Source organism: Mytilus edulis, chromosome 12, assembly GCF_963676685.1.
Source record: "Mytilus edulis chromosome 12, xbMytEdul2.2, whole genome shotgun sequence".
Lineage (NCBI taxonomy): Eukaryota > Metazoa > Mollusca > Bivalvia > Mytilida > Mytilidae > Mytilus > Mytilus edulis.
In genome coordinates this window covers 81,595,280-81,608,604 of record NC_092355.1, presented here as the reverse complement: position 1 = coordinate 81,608,604, position 13,325 = coordinate 81,595,280, and the positions used below count along the sequence as shown (strand labels likewise).

General features: G+C 28.3%; 1 protein-coding gene across 2 annotated transcripts in view; it reads right to left on the bottom strand.

Moving 5' to 3' along the window:
* The window catches only part of LOC139499212 (uncharacterized), a 90,630-nt gene that overhangs the window by 15,617 nt on the left and 61,688 nt on the right, over positions 1-13,325 (bottom strand). The gene's annotated exons all lie outside the window — the stretch shown is intronic.

The following is a 13,325-nucleotide window of genomic DNA, read 5'->3' as shown; positions in this document are numbered from 1 at the left end:
GTCATCGTTTGATTTTTGTAATTTTCTTCGCAGTTTGAAGATTCTAAATGCGTTTATATGCATGTCTTTACGAGGGGTTGGGGTTTTTTTTTGGTGTCTTCATTTCAAACTATTCATTTGTCTATTTGTTTTACTAATTATTCCCAGTTCATTAAATTTTACAAGCCTATTATTTTTTATTCTTTATATTGTTGCACCCCATCATTCCCTATTCTTTATATTGTTGTACCCTATCATTCTCTATTCTTTATACTGTTGCACCCTATCATTCTCTATTGTTTATATTGTTACACCCTATCATTCTCTATTCTTTATATTGTTACACCCTATCATTCTCTATTCTTTATATTGTTACACCCTCTTATTTTTTCTGTTCTTTATATTGTTGCACCCTATTATTTTCTATTCTTTTTATAGTTGCACCTTAACAATTTTTGATCTTTACATTGTTGTACCCTATCATTCTCTATTCTTTATATTGTTGTACCCTACCATTCTCTATTCTTTATATTGTTGTACTCTATCATTCTCTATTCTTTATATTGTTGTACTCTATCATTCTCTATTCTTTATGTTGTTGTACCCTATCATTATCTATTGTTTATATTGTTGTACCCTATCATTATCTATTGTTTATATTGTTGTACCCTATCATTCTCTATTCTGTATATTGTTACACCCTATCATTCTCTATTCTTTATATTGTTGTACCCTATCCTTCTCTATTCTTTATATTGTTGTACCCTATCATTCTCTATTCTTTATATTGTTGTACCCTATCATTCTCTATTCTTTATATTGTTGTACCCTATCATTCTCTATTCTTTATACTGTTACACCCTATCATTCTCTATTCTTTATATTGTTGTACCCTTTCATTCCCTATTCTTTATATTGTTGTACCCTATCATTCTCTATTCTTTATACTGTTGTACCCTATCATTCTCTATTCTTTATATTGTTGTACCCTATCATTCTCTATTCTTTATATTGTTGTACCCTATCATTCTCTATTCTTTATATTGTTGTACCCTATCATTCTCTATTCTTTATATTGTTGTACCCTATCATTCTCTATTCTTTATACTGTTACACCCTATCATTCTCTATTCTTTATATTGTTGTACCCTTTCATTCCCTATTCTTTATATTGTTGTACCCTATCATTCTCTATTCTTTATACTGTTGTACCCTATCATTCTCTATTCTTTATATTGTTGTACCCTATCATTCTCTATTCTTTATATTGTTGCACCCTATCATCTATTCTTTATATTGTTGTACCCTTTCATTCTCTATTCTTTATATTGTTGTACCCTATCATTCTCTATTCTTTATACTGTTGTACCCTATCATTCTCTATTCTTTATATTGTTGCACCCTATCATTATCTATTCTTTATACTGTTGTAACTTATCATTCTCTATTCTTTATATTGTTGTACCCTATCATTCTCTATTCTCTATGTTGTTGTACCCTATCATTCTCTATTCTTTATATTGTTACACCCTATAATTATCTATTCTTTATATTGTTGTATCATTCTCTATTCTTTATTTTGTTGTACCCTATCATCTTTATTCTTTATCTTGTTGTACCCTATCATTCTCTATTCTTTATATTGTTGTACCCTATCATTCTCTATTTTTTATATTGTTACATCCTATCATTCTCTAATCTTTATATTGTTGTACCCTATCATTGTCTATTCTCTATGTTGTTGTACCCTATCATTCTCTATTCTTTATATTGTTACACCCTATCATTCTCTATTCTTTATATTGTTACACCCTATCATTCTCTATTCTTTATATTGTTGTAACTTATCATTCTCTATTCTTTATAATGTTGTACCCTATCATTATCTATTCTTTATATTGTTGTACCCTATCATTCTCTATTCTTTATATTGTTACACCCTATCATTCTCTATTCTTTATATTGTTGTACCCTATCATTCTCTATTCTTATATTGTTGTACCCTATAATTATCTATTCTTTATATTGTTGTATCATTCTCTATTCTTTATTTTGTTGTACCCTATCATCTCTATTCTTTATCTTGTTGTACCCTATCATTCTCTATTCTTTATATTGTTACACCCTATCATTCTCTCTTCTTTATATTGTTGTACCCTACCATTCTTTATTTTGTTGTACCCTATCATTATCTATTCTTTATATTGTTTTACCCTATCATTCTCTATTCTTTATATTGTTGTACCCTATCATTATCTATTCTTTACATTGTTACACCCTACCATTCTCTATTCTTTATATTGTTGTACCCTATCATTCTCTATTCTTTATATTGTTGTACCCTATCATTCTGTATTCTTTACATTGTTACACCCTATCATTCTGTATTCTTTATACTGTCACACCCTATCATTCTCTATTCTTTAAATTGTTGTACCCTATCATTCTCTATTCTTTATATTGTTACACCCTATCATTCTCTATTCTCTATATTGTTGTACCCTATCATTCTCTATTCTTTATATTGTTGTACCCTATCATTCTGTATTCTTTATATTGTTGTACCCTATCATTCTCTATTCTTTATATCGTTACACCCTATCCTTTTCTATTCTTTATAATGTTGTACCCTATCATTCTCTATTCTTTATATCGTTACACCCTATCCTTTTCTATTCTTTATAATGTTGTACCCTATCATTCTCTATTCTTTATAATGTTGTACCCTATCATTCTCTATTCTTTATATTGTTGTACCCTATCATTTTCTATTCTTTATATTGTTGTACCCTATCATTCTCTATTCTTTATATTGTTGTACCCTATCATTCTCTATTCTTTATTATGTTGTACCCTATCATTCTCTATTCTTTATATTGTTGTACCCTATCATTCTCTATTCTTTATATTGTTGTACCCTATCATTCTCTATTCTTTATATTGTTGTACCCTATCATTCTGTATTCTTTATATTGTTGTACCCTATCATTATATATTCTTTATATTGTTGTACCCTATCATTCTCTATTCTTTATATTGTTGTACCCTATCATTCTCTATTCTTTATATTGTTGTACCCTATCATTCTCTATTCTTTATATTGTTGTACCCTATCATTCTGTATTCTTTATATTGTTACACCCTATCATTATCTATTCTTTATATTGTTGTACCCTATCATTCTCTATTCTTTATATTGTTACACCCTATCATTGTCTATTCTTTATATTGTTGTACCCTATCATTCTCTATTCTTTATATTGTTACACCCTATCATTATCTATTCTTTATATTGTTGTACCCTATCATTCTCTATTCTTTATATTGTTGTACCCTATCATTCTCTATTCTTTATATTGTTGTACTCTATCATTCTCTATTCTTTATATTGTTTTACCCTATCATTCTCTATTCTTTATATTGTTGTACCCTATCATTCTCTATTCTTTATATTGTTGTACCCTATCATTCTCTATTTTTTATATTGTTACACCCTATCATTCTCTATTCTTTATATTGTTGTACCCTATCATTCTCTAATCTTTATATTGTTACACCCTATCATTCTATATTCTTTATACTGTTACACCCTATCATTCTATATTCTTTATATTGTTGTACCCTATCATTCTATATTCTTTATATTGTTGTACCCTATCATTCTCTATTTTTTATATTGTTGTAACCTATCATTCTCTATTCTTTATATTGTTGTACCCTATCATTCCCTATTCTTTATATTGTTGTACCCTATCATTATCTATTCTTTATATTGTTGTACCCTATCATTCTCTATTCTTTATATTGTTGTACCCTATCATTCTCTATTCTTTATACTGTCACACCCTATCATTCTCTATTCTTTATATTGTTGTACCCTATCATTCTCTATTCTTTATATTGTTACACCCTATCATTCTCTATTCTTTTTATTGTTGTACCCTGTCATTCTCTATTCTTTATATTGTTGTACCCTATCATTCTCTATTCTTTATATTGTTGTACCCTATCATTCTCTATTCTTTATATTGTTACAACCTATCATTCTCTATTCTTTATATCGTTACACCCTATCATTTTCTATTCTTTATCTTGTTGTACCCTATCATTCTCTATTCTGTATATTGTTGTACCCTATCATTCTCTATTCTGTATATTGTTGTACCCTATCATTCTCTATTCTTTATATTGTTGTACCCTATCATTCTCTATTCTTTATCTTGTTGTACCCTATCATTCTCTATTCTTTATATTGTTACACCCTATCATTATCTAGTCTTTATATTGTTGTACCCTATCATTTTCTATTCTTTATATTGTTGTACCCTACCATTCTCTATTTTTTATATTGTTACACCCTATCATTCTCTATTCTTTATATTGTTGTACCCTATCATTATCTATTCTTTATATTGTTGTACCCTATCATTCTCTATTCTTTATATTGCTGTACCCTATTATTCTCTCTTCTTTATATTGTTGTACACTATCATTATCTATTCTTTATATTGTTTTACCCTATCATTCTCTATTCTTTATATTGTTGTACCCTATCATTATCTATTTTTTACATTGTTACACCCTACCATTCTCTATTCTTTATATTGTTGTACCTTATCATTCTCTATTCTTTATATTGTTGTACCCTATCATTCTCTATTCTTTACATTGTTACACCCTATCATTCTGTATTCTTTATACTGTCACACCCTATCATTCTCTATTCTTTATATTGTTGTACCCTATCATTCTCTATTCTTTATATTGTTACACCCTATCATTCTCTATTCTCTATATTGGTGTACCCTATCATTATCTATTCTTTATATTGTTGTACCCTATCATTCTCTATTCTTTATATTGTTGTACCTTTATATTGTTGTACCCTATCATTCTTTATTCTTTATATTGTTACACCCTATCATTCTCTATTCTCTATATTGTTGTACCCTATCATTCTCTATTCTTTATATTGTTGTACCCTATCATTCTGTATTCTTTATATTGTTGTACCGTATTATTCTCTATTCTTTATATTGTTGTACTCTATCATTCTCTATTCTTTATATTGTTGTACCCTATCATTCTCTATTCTTTACATTGTTACACCCTATCATTCTCTATTCTTTATATTGTTACACCCTATCATTCTCTATTCTTTATATTGTTGTACCCTATCATTCTCTATTCTTTATGTTGTTGTACCCTATCATTCTCTATTCTTTATATTGTTGTACCCTATCATTCTATATTCTTTATATTGTTGTACCCTATCATTGGATCTCTATTATTTATATTGTTACACCCTATCATTCTCTAATCTTTATATTGTTACACTCTATCATTCTCTATTCTTTATATTGTTGTACCCTATCATTGTCTATTTTTCATATTGTTACATCCTATCATTCTCTATTCTTTATATTGTTACACCCTATCATTCTCTATTCTTTATATTGTTGTACCCTATCATTCTCTATTCTCTATGTTGTTGTACCCTATCATTCTCTATTCTTTATATTGTTACACCCTATCATTCTCTATTCTTTATATTGTTACACCCTATCATTCTCTATTCTTTATATTGTTGTACCCTATCATTCTCTATTCTTTATGTTGTTGTACCCTATCATTCTCTATTCTTTATATTGTTGTACCCTATCATTCTCTATTCTTTATATTGTTACACCCTATCATTCTCTATTCTTTATATTGTTACACCCTATCATTATCTATTCTGTATATTGTTACACCCTATCATTCTCCATTCTTTCTATTGTTACACCCTATCATTCTCTATTCTTTATATTGTTGTACCCTATCATTATCTATTCTTTATATTGTTGTACCCTATCATTATCTATTCTTTACATTGTTACACCCTATCATTCTCTATTCTTTATATTGTTGTACCCTATCATTCTCTATTGTTTATATTGTTGTACCCTATCCTTATCTATTCTTTATATTGTTACACCCTACAATTCTCTATTCTTAATATTGTTGTACCCTATCATTCTCTATTCTTTATATTGTAACACCCTATCATTCTCTATTCTTTATATTGTTGTACCCTATCATTCTCTATTCTTTATATTGTTACACCCTATCATTCTCTATTCTTTATATTGTTGTACCCTATCATTCTCTATTCTTTATATTGTTACACCCTATCATTCTCTATTCTTTTTATTAATGTACCCTATCATTCTCTATTGTTTATATTGTTACACCCTATCATTCTCTATTCTTTATAATGTTGTACAATATCATTCTCTATTCTTTATATTGTTACACCCTATCATTCTCTATTCTTTATATTGTTGTACCCTATCATTCTCTATTGTTTATATTGTTACACCCTATCATTCTCTATTCTTTATATTGTTGTACCCTATCATTCTCTATTCTTTATAATGTTGTACCCTATCATTCTCTATTGTTTATATTGTTACACCCTATCATTCTCTATTCTTTATAATGTTGTACCCTATCATTCTCTATTCTTTATATTGTTACACCCTATCATTATCTATTCTTTATATTGTCACACCCTATCATTCTCTATTTTTTATCTTGTTGTACCCTATAATTATCTATTCTTTATATTGTTACACCCTATCATTCTCTATTCTTTATGTTGTTGTTGTACCCTACCATTCTCTATTCTTTATATTGTTGTACCCTATCATTCTCTATTCTTTATATTGTTGTACCCTATCATTCTCTATTCTCTATATTGTTGTACCCTATCATTCTCTATTCTTTATATTGTTACACTCTATCATTCTCTATTCTTTATAATGTTGTACCCTATCATTCTCTATTCTTTATAATGTTGTACCCTATCATTCTCTATTCTTTATATTGTTACACTCTATCATTCTCTATTCTTTATATTGTTACACCCTATCATTATCTATTCTTTATATTGTTGTACCCTATCATTCTCTACTCTTTATATTGTTACACCCTATCATTCTCTATTCTTTATCTTGTTACATCCTATCATTCTCTATTCTTTATATTGTTACACCCTATCATTATCTATTCTTTATATTGTTGTACCCTATCATTATCTATTCTTTATATTGTTGTACCCTATCATTCTCTATTCTTTATATTGTTACACCCTATCATTATCTCTTCTTTATATTGTTGTACCCTATCATTCTCTATTCTTTATAATGTTGTACCCTATCATTCTCTATTCTTTATAATGTTGTACCCTATCATTCTCTATTCTTTATACTGTTACACCCTATCATTCTCTATTCTTTATCTTGTTACACCCTACCATTCTCTATTCTTTAAATTGTTACACCCTATCATTCTCTATTCTGTATATTGTTACACCCTATCATTCTCTATTCTTTATATTGTTGTACCCTATCATTCTATATTCTTTACATTGTTACATCCTATCATTCTCTATTCTCTATATTGTTGTACCCTATCATTCTCTATTCTCTATATTGTTGTACCCTATCATTCTCTATTCTTTATATTGTTTTACCCTATCATTCTCTATTCTTTATATTGTTGTACCCTATCATTCTATATTCTTTATATTGTTGTACCCTATCATTCTCTATTCTTTATATTGTTGTACCCTATCATTCTCTAATCTTTATATTGTTACACCCTATCATTCTCTATTCTTTATATTGTTGTACCCTATCATTCTATATTCTTTACATTGTTACATCCTATCATTCTCTATTCTCTATATTGTTGTACCCTATCATTCTCTATTCTCTATATTGTTGCACCCTATCATTCTCTATTCTTTATATTGTTTTACCCTATCATTCTCTATTCTTTATATTGTTGTACCCTATCATTCTATATTCTTTACATTGTTACATCCTATCATTCTCTATTCTCTATATTGTTGTACCCTATCATTCTCTATTCTTTATATTGTTTTACCCTATCATTCTCTATTCTTTATATTGTTGTACCCTATCATTCTATATTCTTTACATTGTTACACCCTATCATTCTCTATTCTTTATATTGTTACACCCTATCATTCTCTATTCTTTATATTGTTGTACCCTATCATTCTCTATTCTTTATATTGTTTTACCCTATCATTCTCTAATCTTTATATTGTTGTACCCTATCATTCTCTATTCTTTATATTGTTACACCCTACCATTCTCTATTCTTTATATTGTTGTACCCTATCATTCTATATTCTTTACATTGTTACATCCTATCATTCTCTATTCTCTATATTGTTGTACCCTATCATTCTCTATTCTTTATATTGTTGTACCCTATCATTCTCTATTCTTTATATTGTTGTACCCTATCATTCTATATTCTTTACATTGTTACACCCTATCATTCTCTATTCTTTATATTGTTACACCCTATCATTCTCTATTCTTTATATTGTTGTACCCTATCATTCTCTATTCTTCATATTGTTTTACCCTATCATTATCTAATCTTTATATTGTTGTACCCTATCATTCTCTATTCTTTATATTGTTACACCCTACCATTCTCTATTCTTTATATTGTTGTACCCTATCATTCTCTATTCTTTATATTGTTGTACCCTATCATTCTCTATTCTTTATATTGTTGTACCCTATCATTATCTATTCTTTATATTGTTACACCCTATCATTCTCTATTCTTTATCTTGTTACATCCTATCATTCTCTATTCTTTATATTGTTGTACCCTATCATTGTCTATTCTTTATATTGTTGTACCCTATCATTCTTTATTCTTTATATTGTTGTACCCTATCATTCTCTATTCTTTATATTGTTGTACCCTATCCTTCTCTATTCTTTATATTGTTTCACCCTATCATTCCCTATTCTTTATATTGTTGCACCCTATCATCTATTCTTTAAATTGTTACACCCTATCATTCTCTATTCTGTATATTGTTACACCCTACCATTCTCTATTCTTTATATTGTTGTACCCTATCATTCTCTATTCTTTACATTGTTACACCCTATCATTCTCTATTTTTTATATTGTTACACCCTATCATTCTCTATTCTTTATATTGTTGTACCCTATCATTCTCTAATCTTTATATTGTTACACCCTACCATTCTCTATTCTTTATATTGTTGTACCCTATCATTCTCTATTCTTTATATTGTTGTACCCTATCATTCTCTATTCTTTATATTGTTGTACCCTATCATTGTCTATTCTTTATATTGTTGTACCCTATCATTCTCTATTCTTTATATTGTTGTACCCTATCATTCTCTATTCTTTATATTGTTACACCCTATCATTCTCTATTCTTTATATTGTTACATCCTATCATTCTCTATTCTTTATATTGTTGTACCCTATCATTGTCTATTCTTTATATTGTTACACCCTATCATTCTCTATTCTTTATATTGTTGTACCCTATCATTCTCTATTGTTTATATTGTTACACCCTATCATTCTCTATTCTTTATAATGTTGTACCCTATCATTCTCTATTCTTTATATTGTTGTACCCTATCATTCTCTATTCTTTATATTGTTGTACCCTATCATTCTCTATTCTTTATATTGTTGTACCCTATCATTATCTATTCTTTATATTGTTACACCCTATCATTCTCTATTCTTTATCTTGTTACATCCTATCATTCTCTATTCTTTATATTGTTGTACCCTATCATTGTCTATTCTTTATATTGTTGTACCCTATCATTCTCTATTCTTTATATTGTTGTACCCTATCATTCTCTATTCTTTATATTGTTACACCCTATCATTCTCTATTCTTTATATTGTTACATCCTATCATTCTCTATTCTTTATATTGTTGTACCCTATCATTCTCTATTCTTTATATTGTTACACCCTATCGTTCTCTATTCTTTATATTGTTGTACCCTATCATTCTCTATTGTTTATATTGTTACACCCTATCATTCTCTATTCTTTATAATGTTGTACCCTATCATTCTCTATTCTTTATATTGTTGTACCCTATCATTCTCTATTCTTTATATTGTTTCACCCTATCATTCCCTATTCTATATATTGTTACACCCTACCATTCTCTATTCTTTATATTGTTACACCCTATCATTCTCTATTCTTTATGTTGTTGTTGTACCCTACCATTCTCTATTCTTTATATTGTTACACCCTATCATTCTCTATTCTTTATATTGTTGTACCCTATCATTCTCTATTCTTTATGTTGTTGTACCCTATCATTCTCTATTCTTTAAAATGTTGTACCCTATCATTCTCTATTCTTTATATTTTTGTACCCTATCATTTCTATTCTTTATCTTGTTGTACCCTATCATTCTCTATTCTTTATATTGTTACACCCTACCATTCCCTATTCTATATATTGTTACACCCTACCATTCTCTATTCTTTATATTGTTACACCCTATCATTCTCTATTCTTTATGTTGTTGTTGTACCCTACCATTCTCTATTCTTTATATTGTTACACCCTATCATTCTCTATTCTTTATATTGTTGTACCCTATCATTCTCTATTCTTTATAATGTTGTACCCTATCATTCTCTATTCTTTATATTGTTGTACCCTATCATTCTCTATTCTTTATATTGTTGTACCCTATCATTCGCTATTCTTTATATTGTTGTATCCTATCATTCTCTATTCTTTATATTGTTGTACCCTATCATTCTCTATTCTTTATAATGTTGTACCCTATCATTCTCTATTCTTTATAATGTTGTACCCTATCATTCTCTATTCTTTATATTGTTGTACCCTATCATTATCTATTCTTTATATTGTTGTACCCTATCATTATCTATTCTTTATATTGTTGTACCCTATCATTATTTTTTCTTTATATTGTTGTAACCTATCATTCCCTATTCTTTATATTGTTACACCCTATCATTCCCTATTCTATATATTGTTACACCCTACCATTTTCTATTCTGTATATTGTTGTACCCTATCATTCTCTATTCTGTATATTGTTGTACCCTATCATTCTCTATTCTTTATATTGTTGCACCCTATCATTCCCTATTCTATATATTGTTACACCCTATCATTCTCTATTCTTTATATTGTTGTACCCTATCATTCTCAATTCTTTATATTGTTGTACCCTATCATTCTCTATTCTTTATATTGTTGTACCCTATCATTCTCTATTCTTTATATTGTTGTACCCTATCATTCTCTAATCTTTATATTGCTACACCCTATCATTCTCTATTCTTTATATTGTTGTACCCTATCATTCTATATTCTTTATATTGTTGTACCCTATCATTCTCTATTCTTTATATTGTTGTACCCTATCATTCTATATTCTTTATATTGTTACACCCTATCATTCTCTATTCTTTATATTGTTGTACCCTATCATTCTCTATTCTTTATATTGTTGTACCCTATCATTCTATATTCTTTATATTGTTGTACCCTATCATTCCCTATTCTATATATTGTTGTACCCTATCATTCTCTAATCTTTATATTGTTACACCCTATCATTCTCTATTCTTTATATTGTTGTACCCTATCATTCTATATTCTTTATATTGTTACACCCTATCATTCTCTATTCTGTATATTGTTGTACCCTATCATTCTCTATTCTTTATATTGTTGCACCCTATCATTCCCTATTCTATATATTGTTGTACCCTATCATTCTCTATTCTTTATATTGTTGTAACCTATCATTATCTATTCTTTATATTGTTGTACCCTATCATTCTCTATTCTTTATCTTGTTGTACCCTATCATTCTCTATTCTTTATGTTGTTGTACCCTATCATTCTCTATTCTTTATATTGTTGTACCCTATCATTCTCTATTCTTTATATTGTTGTACCCTATCATTCTCTATTCTTTATATTGTTGTACCCTATCATTCCCTATTCTATATATTGTTACACCCTACCATTCTCTATTCTTTATATTGTTGTACCCTATCATTCTCTATTCTATATATTGTTACACCCTACCATTCTCTATTCTTTATATTGTTGTACCCTATCATTCTCTATTCTATATATTGTTGTACCCTATCATTATCTATTCTTTATATTGTTGTACCCTATCATTCTCTATTCTTTATATTGTTGTACCCTATCATTCTCTATTCTTTATATTGTTGTACCCTATCATTATCTATTCTTTATATTGTTGTACCCTATCATTCTCTATTCTTTATCTTGTTGTACCCTATCATTCTCTATTCTTTATATTGTTGTACCCTATCATTCTCTATTCTTTATATTGTTGTACCCTATCATTCTCTATTCTTTATATTGTTGTACCCTATCATTATCTATTCTTTATATTGTTGTACCCTATCATTCTCTATTCTTTATCTTGTTGTACCCTATCATTCTCTATTCTATATATTGTTGTACCCTATCATTCTCTATTCTTTATATTGTTGTACCCTATCATTCTGTATTCTTTATCTTGTTGTACCCTATCATTCTCTATTCTGTATATTGTTGTACCCTATCATTCTCTATTCTTTATCTTGTTGTACCCTATCATTCTCTATTCTTTATCTTGTTGTACCCTATCATTCTCTATTCTTTATATTGTTGTACCCTATCATCCTCTATTCTGTATATTGTTACACCCTATCATTCTCTATTCTTTATATTGTTGTACCCTACCATTCTCTATTCTTTATATTGTTGTACCCTATCATTCTCTATTCTTTATATTGTTGTACCCTATCATTCTCTATTCTTTATATTGTTGTACCCTATCATTCTCTATTCTTTATCTTGTTGTACCCTATCATTATCTAATCTTTATATTGTTACACCCTATCATTCTCTATTCTTTATATTGTTGTACCCTATCATTCTATATTCTTTATATTGTTACACCCTATCATTCTCTATTCTGTATATTGTTGTACCCTATCATTCTCTATTCTTTATATTGTTGCACCCTATCATTCCCTATTCTATATATTGTTGTACCCTATCATTCTCTATTCTGTATATTGTTGTACCCTATCATTCTTTATTCTTTATATTGTTGTACCCTATCATTATCTAATCTTTATATTGTTGTACCCTATCATTCCCTATTCTATATATTGTTACACCCTACCATTCTCTATTCTGTATATTGTTGTACCCTATCATTCTTTATTCTTTATATTGTTGTACCCTATCATTCTCTATTCTTTATATTGTTGTACCCTATCATTCTTTATTCTTTATATTGTTGTACCCTATCATTCTCAATTCTTTATATTGTTGTACCCTATCATTCTTTATTCTTTATATTGTTGTACCCTATCATTCCCTATTCTATATATTGTTACACCCTACCATTCCCTATTCTATATATTGTTACACCCTA